The sequence below is a fragment of the Aethalodelphis obliquidens genome, unplaced genomic scaffold, assembly GCF_003676395.1.
Source record: "Aethalodelphis obliquidens isolate GAN/ISIS:26980383/991018 unplaced genomic scaffold, ASM367639v1 scaffold27, whole genome shotgun sequence".
In the NCBI taxonomy this organism is placed as follows: Eukaryota; Metazoa; Chordata; class Mammalia; order Artiodactyla; family Delphinidae; genus Aethalodelphis; species Aethalodelphis obliquidens.
The window spans coordinates 8,853,871-8,866,335 of NW_020837971.1; the positions used below are offsets into that span (position 1 = coordinate 8,853,871).

General features: G+C 45.2%; 1 long non-coding RNA gene across 1 annotated transcript; it reads right to left on the reverse strand.

The window, feature by feature from the left end:
* Positions 1-682: 682 nt before the first annotated feature.
* Positions 683-9,143, reverse strand: LOC113629614 (uncharacterized). The gene is made up of 4 exons (XR_003436629.1): positions 9,060-9,143; positions 4,990-5,052; positions 2,711-3,800; positions 683-729 (listed from the first exon to the last, which is right to left on the reverse strand). It is a non-coding gene; the product is annotated as an uncharacterized LOC113629614 (long non-coding RNA).
* Between the last annotated feature and the right edge of the window lie 3,322 nt (positions 9,144-12,465).

Sequence of the window (12,465 nt, forward strand, 5' to 3'; positions counted from 1 at the left end):
TGTGATACAGCATCATTAACTACAGTCTCCACGCTGTACGTTAGATCCTCAGAACTTACTCATCTTATGACTGAACGTTTGTACTCTTTAATCAATATCTCTCCATTTCCCCCACCCTAAGCTCCTGCCAACCACCATTCTACTTTCTGTTTCTATGAGTTTGACTTTCTTTTGTAGATCCCATAGATAAGTGATTCCATGCAACATTTGTCTCTCTGTCTGGCTTATTTCACTTAGCACCTTGCCCTCCAAGTTAATCCACGTTGTCATGGTAAATAGTAGGATTTCCTTCTTTTTAATGGCTGAATAATATTTGATTGTATATATCTACCACAAGAAAAAAAAGTATGGAACCCAGTAGAAAGTACTTTAAAAGATTAAATTATTTTTTAAAATTTATTTATTTTTGGCTGCGTTGGGTCTTCGTTGCTGCACGCGGGCTTTCTCTAGTTGCAGTGAGCGAGAGCTACTCTTCGTTGTGGTGCTTGGGCTTCTCATTGCAGTGGCTTCTTTTGCTGCGGAGCTCAGGCTCTAGGCGCAAGGGCTTCAGTAGTTGTGGCACACAGGCTTCAGCAGGCGTGGCTTGTGGGATCTAGAGCGCAGGCTCAGTAGTTGTGGCGCACAGGCTTAGTTGCTCCGCGGCATGTGGGATCTTCCCGGACCAGGGCTCGAACCCGTGTCCCCTACGTTGGCAGGTGGATTCTTAACCACTGCGCCACCAGGGAAGCCCTGTAAGGTTTTTATGAGTAGGATTTGCTTAATCATTGCCAGACCTTAGGAGAACAAAGAAACTTTATATGAAAGCAGGAGAGAGGTGGTTTTATAACCAAGTCACATTAGGATAGTGAAGCACTTGAATGCATTTTCACTAGGGTTGTGAGCTCTGGAGAAACCTTCAAGGAAAGAATTTACGTCCTTCATCCTGGATGGTTCTTACTACTATCAGTGAGAGGTTTTGATCCAGATCAGATGGCCTCTTGCCGTTCCCACCAACAGGTGGATCTAGGATTAATAATGGCCCCATAATTTTCACAGGACCCACTTGACATGCCAGCTGTTCAGAGCCGCAGTGCTTGCAGAATTAAGGTCACAGTTAATGACTGTGATTCTTGTTCATCATTAAACATTAAGTATATCTACAGAACGACATTGCTTAAAGGTACTATGGGCTTTTAGCATCTTAATTGGATAGAATCATCACACCTAAGAAATCTAAAATCTAATATGGACCATCAGATTTAGCAGGAGAAGATGGAAATGAAAGCTTAAAACAAGAATAGTTGTAAGAAAGATGCTTATTAAAAATGAATGTAATGGGGAAGACATAATTTCTCTGCTTCTAGTCCTAACAAACGCCAGTGTTCTAGGTATCAGTTATTTCCCCACCTGCCCAGTAGGTGTCAGTATAAGACAGTGTTCCTAGAACTGACCAAGCTTTAAATCAGAAAAAAAAAAATGTTACTGTCAAGTTATAAAATAGAGAAGACATAATAAAGATGGGGCTACAGAAATTCCACAGGAGACTTTAAATGACATTATTTAAAAACAGAGCTGACCTAAACAAAGTTTCCTCGTGGGTGAGATGACAGAGTTGGACGAGGGGAAGACCCTATCTGGCTCTCATATTCCTTGTCAAGTCAGCAGGAATTCCTGGAGCATCCCCCAGTGCGTCCAGCAAGACTCAGCACTTCCGTAAGAGGTGGTCACTGTTAACTAGTATAGGAACCAATAAACATTCCCAGGGAACACAGACAGCAATGTTCAGGTGGATGGACCCTCTTTAAAAAATAGATACCTTCCCTGCCTCTTTACAAGATAGATATCTTCCCTGCTTTTACAATGTAAAAATAGAAATACTGTAATCCACAGAAATATATCATTATAAGGATTACAAAAATGAACCAAGGAAGGGAATTCCCTGACGGTCCAGTAGTTAAGACTTCGCCTTCCAATGCAGGGGGCTCGGGTTCAATCCTTGTCAGGGAGCTAAGATCCCACATGCCTCGTGGCCAAAAACCCAAAACATAAAAATGGAAGCACTATTGTAACAAATTCAATAAAGTCTTAAAAAACATGAACCAAGGAAAAAGAGAGGGGAAGCAAAGGTCGTATGAGTGGTTTGCAGAATGTGTTGAGTCAGTCAGGGTGAGCTTCCTGGAGGAGGTGCCTTTGACCCGTGATGGAAGAGAAGAGAGCCACAAAACCAGGGCTCCACCTTAGCCCCACCTTTCTGCTCTACATTGTTTTTCTCCTCCAAATACAAATGTACTACACTCTGATAATGGGTAAACAATAAAGAGAAAGAAAATAAAGAGGAATTATTTTTCAAATTCACAATATAAAGGTACTACTGATACTTCAAAGAAAAAAATAGGGGGAAAGGGCATATCTCTTGAGTACCTAACACACACAGGATGTCACACAATCCTTACCAAAATCCTGAGATACACTGAATCACTATGCTGTACACCTGAACCTAACACAATATTGTAAATCAACTATACTTCAATTTAAAAAGAAATCCTGAGGTGTATTGTCCTATTTTTAGATAAAGGATCCAAGGCTCACTAAAGTTATATAACTTGCCCAAGATTATGATATGTAATTTTATGAGTGATTACTCTGCACCAGGTATGTGAATGCACTCACAATAACTGTATGAAGAAGTTACTATGATTCCCATTTTGCAGATAAGGAAATGATGTCTTACCGATAATAAGTTCTTGCTTCCCCCAGGTCACAGACCTCCTAATCAGTCCAGCTGAAATTCAAACTCATGTGTTGCAAGTGGGGTTCTCTAGGAAGCAGACTCTGAAACAGAATTAAGGCTGTGGGTGTTTATTGGGGAAGGCCTTTAGGATTAGCACCTCTGAAAAGAAGAGAACAAAGAGACCAAAAGACTGGGAGGCCCATCTGAGTTGTCGGGCCCTGGGCCAGATAGCCAGGCCTTTATACACCTGCCTCAGTCAGTCACTGGATGTGGACATGGCCTTGGCGGGGGGGGGCAGCTCTCTGAGGCAGACCTGGAAGGGCTAACAGCTGACAACAGTCTGCCGTCCACACTCCTCCCCGGAGGGGCCATCTGGGCAGCACATCTCCACGTCCCGCGCACTGTGTCTGTATCTTACTGCAGCGAATCATGTATCTTCTGCTCCACCACGGTGGTGGGGTCCCGAAGGGAGGCAGTCAACTTTGATGGAGTTGTCATCGTCGGGGTGCAGAGTGGTGAGCTCAGGCCCCAGGCCCCCCAGGGAAATGGGCACCAGGCTCTCACCCCTTACATATGCCTCAAATAGCATCAGCTAGAAAACGAGAAAGGGGTAGAGGCTGACAGTGCTGACTCCACAGTAGGGTCGGTCATCAAATGCTTGTTGTTGATTGACAACGTCCAGGTGGCCTAGGAAGGGATGTATCAACACACGTGCAGACCCAGCAGCTGATCCAGGCACTTCTGCTGCGTGGCGACATCTGAGGTCCTGCTGCTTCGCACTCACTCTCCGCAGACGCCACCTGAGATGGCAAACCCCCTGGTGTCCCCAGCGCCTGTCTGCCCCGCCCTGGCGAGGCAGGCGTTGAGAGGGCTGCTTTCCGTTTGGAAATACAGTCTGCTTGTGGTATCTCAAGCGGTGATAACGGCAAACTTCCAGCCCGAGGTGGCAAGAAATTCTCATACTTCTACTTGAATTCAGAGAAGAGCTGACTTGACAGAAGGCAAAAAGCAGATGAGCTTAGCTCACTCAGGGGCAGATGAGCACCAAGCCAAGCCAGCTTTCCGCAGTGAATCCTTCTGCTCCGTCATCCTAGTTGTGCGTGGAAGAGAGGCGGTGAGATTGCAGAACAGGAAACACGTTGCCTGGTGGGCCTGTGACTGCCAGAAACCTCAGCACCGTCATCTCCTCCCTGTGCTACAGTCACGTCATTGCCTTGGACGAGCCATTCCTCACCCTGGAACAGCACCTCCCTTTGGCCTCAGTCAGCAAAACCCAGCCAATGCCTCGGTTCAAATTCTCCTCCATCAGGACTTCCCTGGTGGCACAGTGGTTAAGAATCCGCCTGCCAATGCAGGGGACACAGGTTCGAGCCCTGGTCTGGGAAGATCCCACATGCCGCGGAGCAACAAAGCCCATGTGCCACAACTACTGGGTCTGCGCTCTAGAGCCCAAGAGCCACATCCACTGAGCCCACGTGCCACAACTACTGAAGCCCACGTGCCTAGAGCCCGTGCTCCACAACAAGAGAAGCCACCACAATGAGAAGCCCACGCACCGCAACGAAGAGTAGCCCCTGCTCTTTGCAGCTAGAGAAAGCCTGCGCGCAGCAACAAAGACCCAATGCAATCAAAAATAAATAAATAAATAAGTAAATTTAAAAAAAAAATTCTCCTCCATCAAACCATCCATTCCCATCCTCCTTCAAAAGTAATTTCTCTTTTAATTCATTTGGTAGCTACCACAAAGCAGCGGGAGTTCTAAAATTTTAAACTGTGCATAAGAATCACCCCAAGTGCCTGGTTAAGAGCCAGATCCCTTGGCTCAGGCTCCAGACATGCTGATTCATCAGGGATGGAGAGGCCTGAGAGTCTGCATTTTCATAATCAGCCCTGATATCCCTGATGAGCTTGGTCTGCAAAGGGTACTTTGAGAAGAACTGGCATCATTATTTTAAGAGATTTCTTCCCTCCAAAAGAAGAGGTAGATGCACGTGCTGTGCATCCTCTTTTCCTCCTCTTTTCCTAAAGTGTATGTTTAGATGCAACAGGAGATAGAAACCCTGCCGTATCCATTGGAATCTCTCCTACAGTATCTAGGGTAGCAGTTTGCATACGGTGGGTGCTCAAACATTGTTGGTTGGCCATCTAAGAGTCTTTTTGGTGTCCTGGTTCTCTTTTTTTAACTCTTCCAAATGATTTGAGGTTTGTAGGAAAGCCTACCTCTCACTCCTGCTGCGCCCCTATTTCCCTCCTGGGCTCCCTCACGTTCCAAGACCTACCTAAGCCACTGAGCTCCGCCCTTCATCCCATGCGATCCGCTCCTCTTTTAGTAGATCTTTCAGCTGTTTAATGAGAGATTTTGGCAGGATTTTAAAAAATTCTTTATTTTATAAAAGTTGATATTTTATTCTAACTTTTAAAATATACATGTTCATTGGGCATATTTTAGAAAATAAAAGCATTAAGAAGCAAACTTCTCTGTAATCCACATTTCCTCGTCAATGCACTTTTTCACACGCCTGAAAAGATCCCGCTTTCTGGGGGCTATGTCAACAGCCTTCCTTTTCCTTTGGACCTCCCCCTCTTTCCTGAGAAGGCTGGCGTATTATCACAGATTGAGAAGGGGGACTTGAGGGGAGCAGGGAATCTAAAGACTGTTTTAAATGAACAAAACTTGTTCTGCAATTTAGCCCCACCTACCAAAAATTAAACAAATATAAAACTAATGGGACAATTTTGACCAAGCACACTGAGGAGAGGACAGATGTTTGGGCAACAGCATTTTAGGGGTCTCAGTGTCTTCTTGCTGGCTTTCAGAATCCACTTAGCACAACAGGTGGATGAGTAAGAGAAGGTAGGATAACATGCATAATACTGACAATAAAATAGCAAACATGTATTACTTCCTATGTGCTGGGGTCTGGCATAAACATGCATTCACTTTAACTTCACAACAGCGCTATGAGATAGGAATTATTACTGCCACCACTTCACAAATGAGGAAAATGAGTCACAGAGAGGTTAAGTAACTTGCCCAAGATCACACAGCTACTAAGTGGCAGAATTGGAATTTGAACCTAATCAGGCTCCAGAGGCCATGTTCTTAACCACTAACTGCAAGTTAACTTGTGTGCCAACAATTATAACATTTTAGTCATTTAAAGACCTTAAGTAACACTGCACTTGAACTTCTGTCCAAGGTCCCAAACATTCTAGACTGTTTTCTTGGGAGATAAGCCTGCAGTTACGCCTCAGTCAGACAGTGGTTCCACTCCCAATCATCATGGCCCAGTCCTGTCTGACAGAGCTAGCATGCAGCCTGCTTGAAGAAAATGCTTCATTTATCCCTGGACTTGGCTGTTCTCCTGAATTCCTTTAGTCAACAAATTTATTGAGCAACTACTACGTACCAGGCATTATTCTAGGTTCTTGGCCCAAAAGATGGGTGAGCTGTGTTGTTTACCCATCATGGGAGGACTCAGCCTCTATGGATCCGTGGCCATGGATGGAAAGGAAAAGTGGGGATGGGTTGTGTGTTCATACATGAGAAGCTGCTATATAATAAGCAAGTCTGGCTCTAAAACCAGCATCCTATGTGACCAAAAATGGGATATCTGAAGTATAAGAAACCCAAGACCTATGTGGGTGGTAAAGCAAGCATTCTTTGTTTTGCTCCCAACAAGAAGAGCCATAAATAAAACCACTGGCACAGCCGATTACCCATCCAGCACCCTATCTCCTGGCACTCTGAGCTGTGCGAGAATGGGCCCTGGTCCCACGGTGCTGATTTGCATAGCCATCTCCTCCTTCTAGCTTCACTGCCTTCTACAGTGAATATTTTCTCTAATTTGCCTAAGTATTCAATGCTTTCATGTGCTATCACTGAAATAGTCAACTAGTACAATCAGTGAATGCCACAGACAAAGATCTGCCCTCGTGAAATTTACATTCAAATGGGGAAGGCCAGCAAGAAACTAGAATACAGTGTAAAAAGTAAATAATATAGTATGTTAAAAGGTGGTAAGTGCTATGGAGAAACAGAGCAGGGAGTCAAAGATGCCAAGGTGGCAGAGGAAAGGGGTACAACTGTTGATAGGGGGGTCAGGGCAGGCCACACTGAGAGGGTGGTATTTGAGCAAAAACGTGAAGGAGGCAAGGAAGTTAGGTGTGAAGATATCTGGGGAAGAGCATTCTTGACAGAGGGAAGAGCTCGTAGAGAAACCCTAAGGTGGGAAGTTGCCTGCGGAGCTGAGGAACAGAGAGGAGGCCAGTGGGATTGGAACCAAGGGAGCATGTGGGGATAAGGAGGGAGGTAAGGCCTGCCAATCCTGCTGGGTGGCTTAGACCTCATGGACTGGCTCTTACTCTAAGTGGAACGAAGAGCCATTGCAGTGCTTTGAACAGAGAAGTGAATCAGGTTTTAACAGGATCTCCCTGGCTGCTTTATTGAGAATTGTCCACAGGAGGCTGAGGAAAGAAGCAGGGAGACCAGTTAAGAGGCCATTGTAGTAACCCAGGCATGAGATGACGATGGCTTGAACCAGCCTAGTAGTAGAAGTGATCAGTCAGGATGCTTGTGGAAATGAAACAGGAGGGAATGGAGCAGGGCACAACCTTTAAAAGAATGACATAGCCATAGGACATGACGAAAACCAGTTAGAACCAGCTAGGTCCAAGATGGCGGAAGAGTTGACTTCCAGTGGACCCTGAGCCTCATTATACATTCACTGTAATACATTAGCATGCTAAATGACACACCCACCAGTGCCACGACAGTTCTGAGGCTAAGCAGAAAAGGTCAAAAAGTGGGCAGTGGCCCAATTCCAGAAAATCCCCGCCCCTTGCCCAAAATAATTGGAATAATCCTCCCACTCATTAGCCTATGAAATTACACAGCCCATAAAAACTAACCAGACCATATTTGGGGGCCTCTCACCTTCTGAGCTGGCCCATGCTCTGTCTGTGGAGCGTGTTTCTCCCAAGGCCTCTCGCCTACTGAGATGGCCCGCCATCTGTGGAACGTGTTGCTCTCCAAATAAATCCACATCTTACCTATCGCTTTGTCTCTCACTGAATTCCTTCTGCGACAAGACATCAAGAACCTCAGATTCACCAGGAACAGAAGGGAGAGCATATTGCTCAGAAGAAGTAGCTATGCTGCATTAACAAGACACCCCCAAATCATCAGCTTACAACACCCGATTGCCAGTGTGAGTCGGCTGTGGCTCTCCTCCCTGTGACTTGGCTCTGGGGCCAGTCTGGCAGAGCTGCCTCTGTCTGGACCGTTGTGGGCCATCACCTGCTGGGTCTTAGAGCACCCTCTGGAAATGATTTCCGTCGATTCTACCCACACTTATTGGGTTAAAGCAAGTCATACGGCCACTCCTAAACTCATCAAAGTGGGGATATTTAATCCTGCAAGGAGGGGCACAGCCAAAAGGGAAACTGGATTATTGGGTGAAAAATAATACTATTGGCCATAGAGAGCCAACAGAATTTCCTGCTGGATTGGATGTGGGGTGCGAGTGAAAGAAAAGTGTCAAGAATGACTTGAAGATATTGGTCTGAGCAACCACAATGATGGACAGCCATCAACCCAAATGGCAAAGCTACAAGGAAAGTGGTTTATAGTAGAAGGTCAGGAGTTCAGTTTGGGGCGAGCTCTCCATCAGACACCCAAGTGGAGGCGTCAAGTGGGAGGTTGGATAACACAGGTGTGGATTTCAGGTCAGACATCTGGACCAGAGGCAAAAATTTGGAAAACGTCATCATATGGTGGTACTTAAAGCCACAAGTCCAACGCAATCACTAAGAGTACATCAACAGGGCTGAGCCAGAGGCATGCCAACACCAAGAGTTAAGGAAGAAGACAAGGAACCAGCAGATCAAACTGAGCCTGAGAACAACTGAGCAGTGAGGAAACCCAAAGAAGTGTTGCAAGACCAGATGAAGACATTTTATCAAAGGAGAAAAGATGGGCCAATCTTGTCAACGCCTATCAAAGACTGAGAATTTTACTATTGGATTTTACAGTGTGGAGGGCCTTTGGTGACCTTGAGAAGAGCAGTTTCCATGGGGTGGCAGGAGTGAAGTCTGAATAGAAAGTATTTGTGAGAGAACAGGGAAGAATTAAAGCCAGAGTATAAACTACACTTTGATTTTTGCTAATATGAGCAAAGAAACAGGGGATAGTAGGGGGGATGGGGTCAAAGGGGGTTCTTTTGTTTCCCTTTTAGGATGGGACATATGATAGCACAGAAATAAATGCTGGTGGGAATGGATCCAGGAGTATATCAGAAGTTAGATAAGAGAAAGAGGAAAGAGTTGCTGCAGTGCTATTCTTGACTACCTGAGACAGGATGGGAGGGCTTCGCTTTCGACAGGAGCAGAGATGGTCCATCCAGGCAGAGAGAGGAAGGATGCAGATGCAATGCTGGTGGATGGGAAGAAGTGGAGGCGGGCATATTAAAATTCTCTTTTTGTTGCTTTCATTTTCTCTATGAAGTAGGAAACAAGATCATCAGCTGAGAGTAAAAATGGGGAAGAAGAGTTGGATATTTGAGGAGAAAGGAAAAGTGTGAAATAGTTACTCAAAAAGGAAAAGTGTGAAATAGTTACTCAGAACTGTGGTTGCCGCTGGGGGTGGTGGTACAGGAATGGACTGGGAAGGGACTTAAGGGGAACTTCTGGGGGTGATGGTAGTATTCTATATCTTGATGGGTATGTGGGTTACACACTGCATGCGTTTGTCAAAATCATCAAACTTGTAATCTGTGCATTTCACTGAGCCTAAATTATCCCTCAATTTAACAAGAAGGAGAAGAAAGAAGAGGAAGACAAGGATGGGAGGGGTGGTGGGACAGGGAGAGGAGAAAACTCACCCAGGAGAGGGGAAGAATAGATGGAGAAGTGTGGCATTAAAGGCCCACTTGAGGTTAATAGTCATTAATTCAATTAACATCCAGGTGATGGTGCGTTATTCAGCTCCCACATTTAGCTGCACAGGTGCAGGGCAGAGTTGGATGGATTCAGGACTGTGGTTTTGCCAAGCAGGTAGCGTGAAGTGGAAGACGTATGCAAGGGAGTGTTTGTAATGATTGACTGCAGCGACTGTGGTTTTCAAAATAAGGCTGTATAGTGTGTGGACTGAATATCAAATCCATTAGCAGACTGAAATAGATACCGTGGCTGTCAAGGTAGAAACATCCACGTATTTTAGGGAAAATACTTTCTTTTTGTTGATCTGTCTAGTAATCTGCATCACCGATGCTTCTAATCATCTCTGATTGCATCTTATCCTGTTAAATGTATTCATGTGCTCTTTGGAGATCTACTCCAAGGCAAAGGCCCTCCTTTGGGGGCACAGACAGAAATACACTATTCACCACATGCACATTCTCTGGCTATCCACCACGTGGGCCAATGATGCAGCCATCTTTGTCTTTCTGGGTTTCAGGTAGTAAATTCTGCCACTGCCCTCCGCCAACACTGGTCTCATTATAGATGCAGTGAATAATGGCCCAGGGGATATGACTCCAATACTGCAATCAAGTTTCTTACCCCTGTATACAACCTTTTTTGCCTAACATCTTGGCTAATGTCTGAATGTCACCAGAATTATAGTCTTCCAGCTTAAGGTATTAATCATAAATTAAAATTCAAGTAATCTTGGGACTTCCCTGGTGATTCAGTAGTTAAGACTCCAGGCTGCCAATGCAGGGGGCGGGGGTTCAATCCCTGGTCAGGAAACTAAGACTCCACATGCCACACGGTACAGCCAAAAAAAAAAAAAAAATCAAGTAATCTTGTTATCAATAAATTATACTTTACACTTGAAATTTTCCCATCCTACCTTCCGAGCTCCCGCAATGTTTTAACAGAAGGGCAAAGAGTTGGGAAGCTCCTGAGACAAAGAGTTTCCTCTTTGGGATGATGACCTTCGTGCCCCTCTCTCCGCTGAAGACCCCACTCATGGTCCCACAGACCCTCCCTTTTCTGCCTTGACTGTGAAATCCAGCTACCCCAGTGCACCTACACCAGCCTGTTCGGGACAACTTCTTTACTGAAGGGTCAAGGTAATTTTAAAGGGAGTGTAGGCGGGGAAAGTTTAAGCTCAGGGCTAGATTTGATTTTCTTCAGAGTCCAAAGGCAATGGGAACCTAAGATGTTAACTCTTCACAACAGGGTTCTGCTTGGGCTCAGGCCCAATCTGATCACGTCTTGAATCCAATGCCCTCATGTCTAAGCATCTCCCTCAAAGAGACTCTTGCCTCTAGTTTTCAGAAGGAAAATCACCCCTTCTGGAAAATTATGCCCCTCACTTAGAGGGATTCATTTTCACCCCAGAATCCAACCCCCTCCCCCTACTAGAGCACATCCGACATCCGGGCCTTTCAGCAGGGTCTTCAGTAAGACCATCTACAATTAGACACTGACGTCTCCACATTCCTCTAGACGACCAGGGATTGGAAGGGGAGGGGTGTCCAGGGTGAGCACAGTCTTCCCACTCACTCTCCTTTTGAGGGCTCCCCACAAGGGTGAGCCGAGGGCACTCGCCTGTTTACTGACACCTACTAGTTCAAAGATGGACCCATTACACCACGTCCATCCATACATCCTCCAGGGACAAGCATGATTTCTCATGAACAGCCTAAACCCACAATGAGGAAGAAAATATTTACTAATCATTTTTCCTTCCACAGAGTCAGGAAGTCACATTACTACACAGAAGATAAACTAGTTTCTTTCTCACTCCACATTCTTGATGGACACTTCCCTAGTTAAAAAGAAAAGCTTTGAGATACACGCAATGTTCATAGCAGCACTATTTACAACAGCCAAGACGCGAAAGCAACCTAAATGTCCATCAACAGATGAATGGATAAAGAAGATGTGGTACATATATACAATAGAACTCCAATCAGTCATAAAAAAGAATGAAATAATACCATTTGCAGCAACATGGATGGACCTAGAGATTATTACACTAAGTGAAGTAAGTCAGAATTGAAAGACAAATACCATATGATATCACTTATATGTGGAATCTAAAATAAGACCCAAATGAGCCTATCTACAAAACAGAAGAAATAGGGCTTCCCTGGTGGCGCAGTGGTTGAGAGTCCACCTGCCGATGCAGGGGATACGGGTTCGTGCCCCGGTCCGGGAAGATCCCACATGCCGCGGAGCACCTGGGCCCGTGAGCCGTGGTCGCTGGGCCTGCGCGTCCGGAGCCTGTGCTCCGCAACGGGAGAGGCCACAGCAGTGAGAGGCCCGCGTACCGCAAAAAAGAAAATAAAACAAAACAAAAAAACAGAAGAAACAGACTCACAGATATAGACAATAGATTTGCAGTTGTCAAGGGGCAAGGGGAGGGAAGGATTGGAAGTTTGGGATGAACAAATGCAAACTATTATATATGGAATGGATAAACAACAAAGTCCTACTGTATAGCACAGGGAACTATATTCAATAGCCTGTAATAAGCCATAATGGAAAAGAATATGAAAAAGAATATACATGTGTATAACTGAATCACTTTGCTCTACAGCAGAAATTAACACAACATGGTAAGTCAACTATACTTCAATAAAATTTAAAAAAAAGAGAAGCTTTGAGACAAGCCTTTGTTGTGGGATTGCTCTCATTCTGCTCAGCTCTTACCTCGTGCAAAGCGAGACAGTGGTCTCTTCGGCTAGTTCCTACATTGATGATGCTAAGTGCTGGACAATATTCTTCCCCAGGTACCCTTTTCC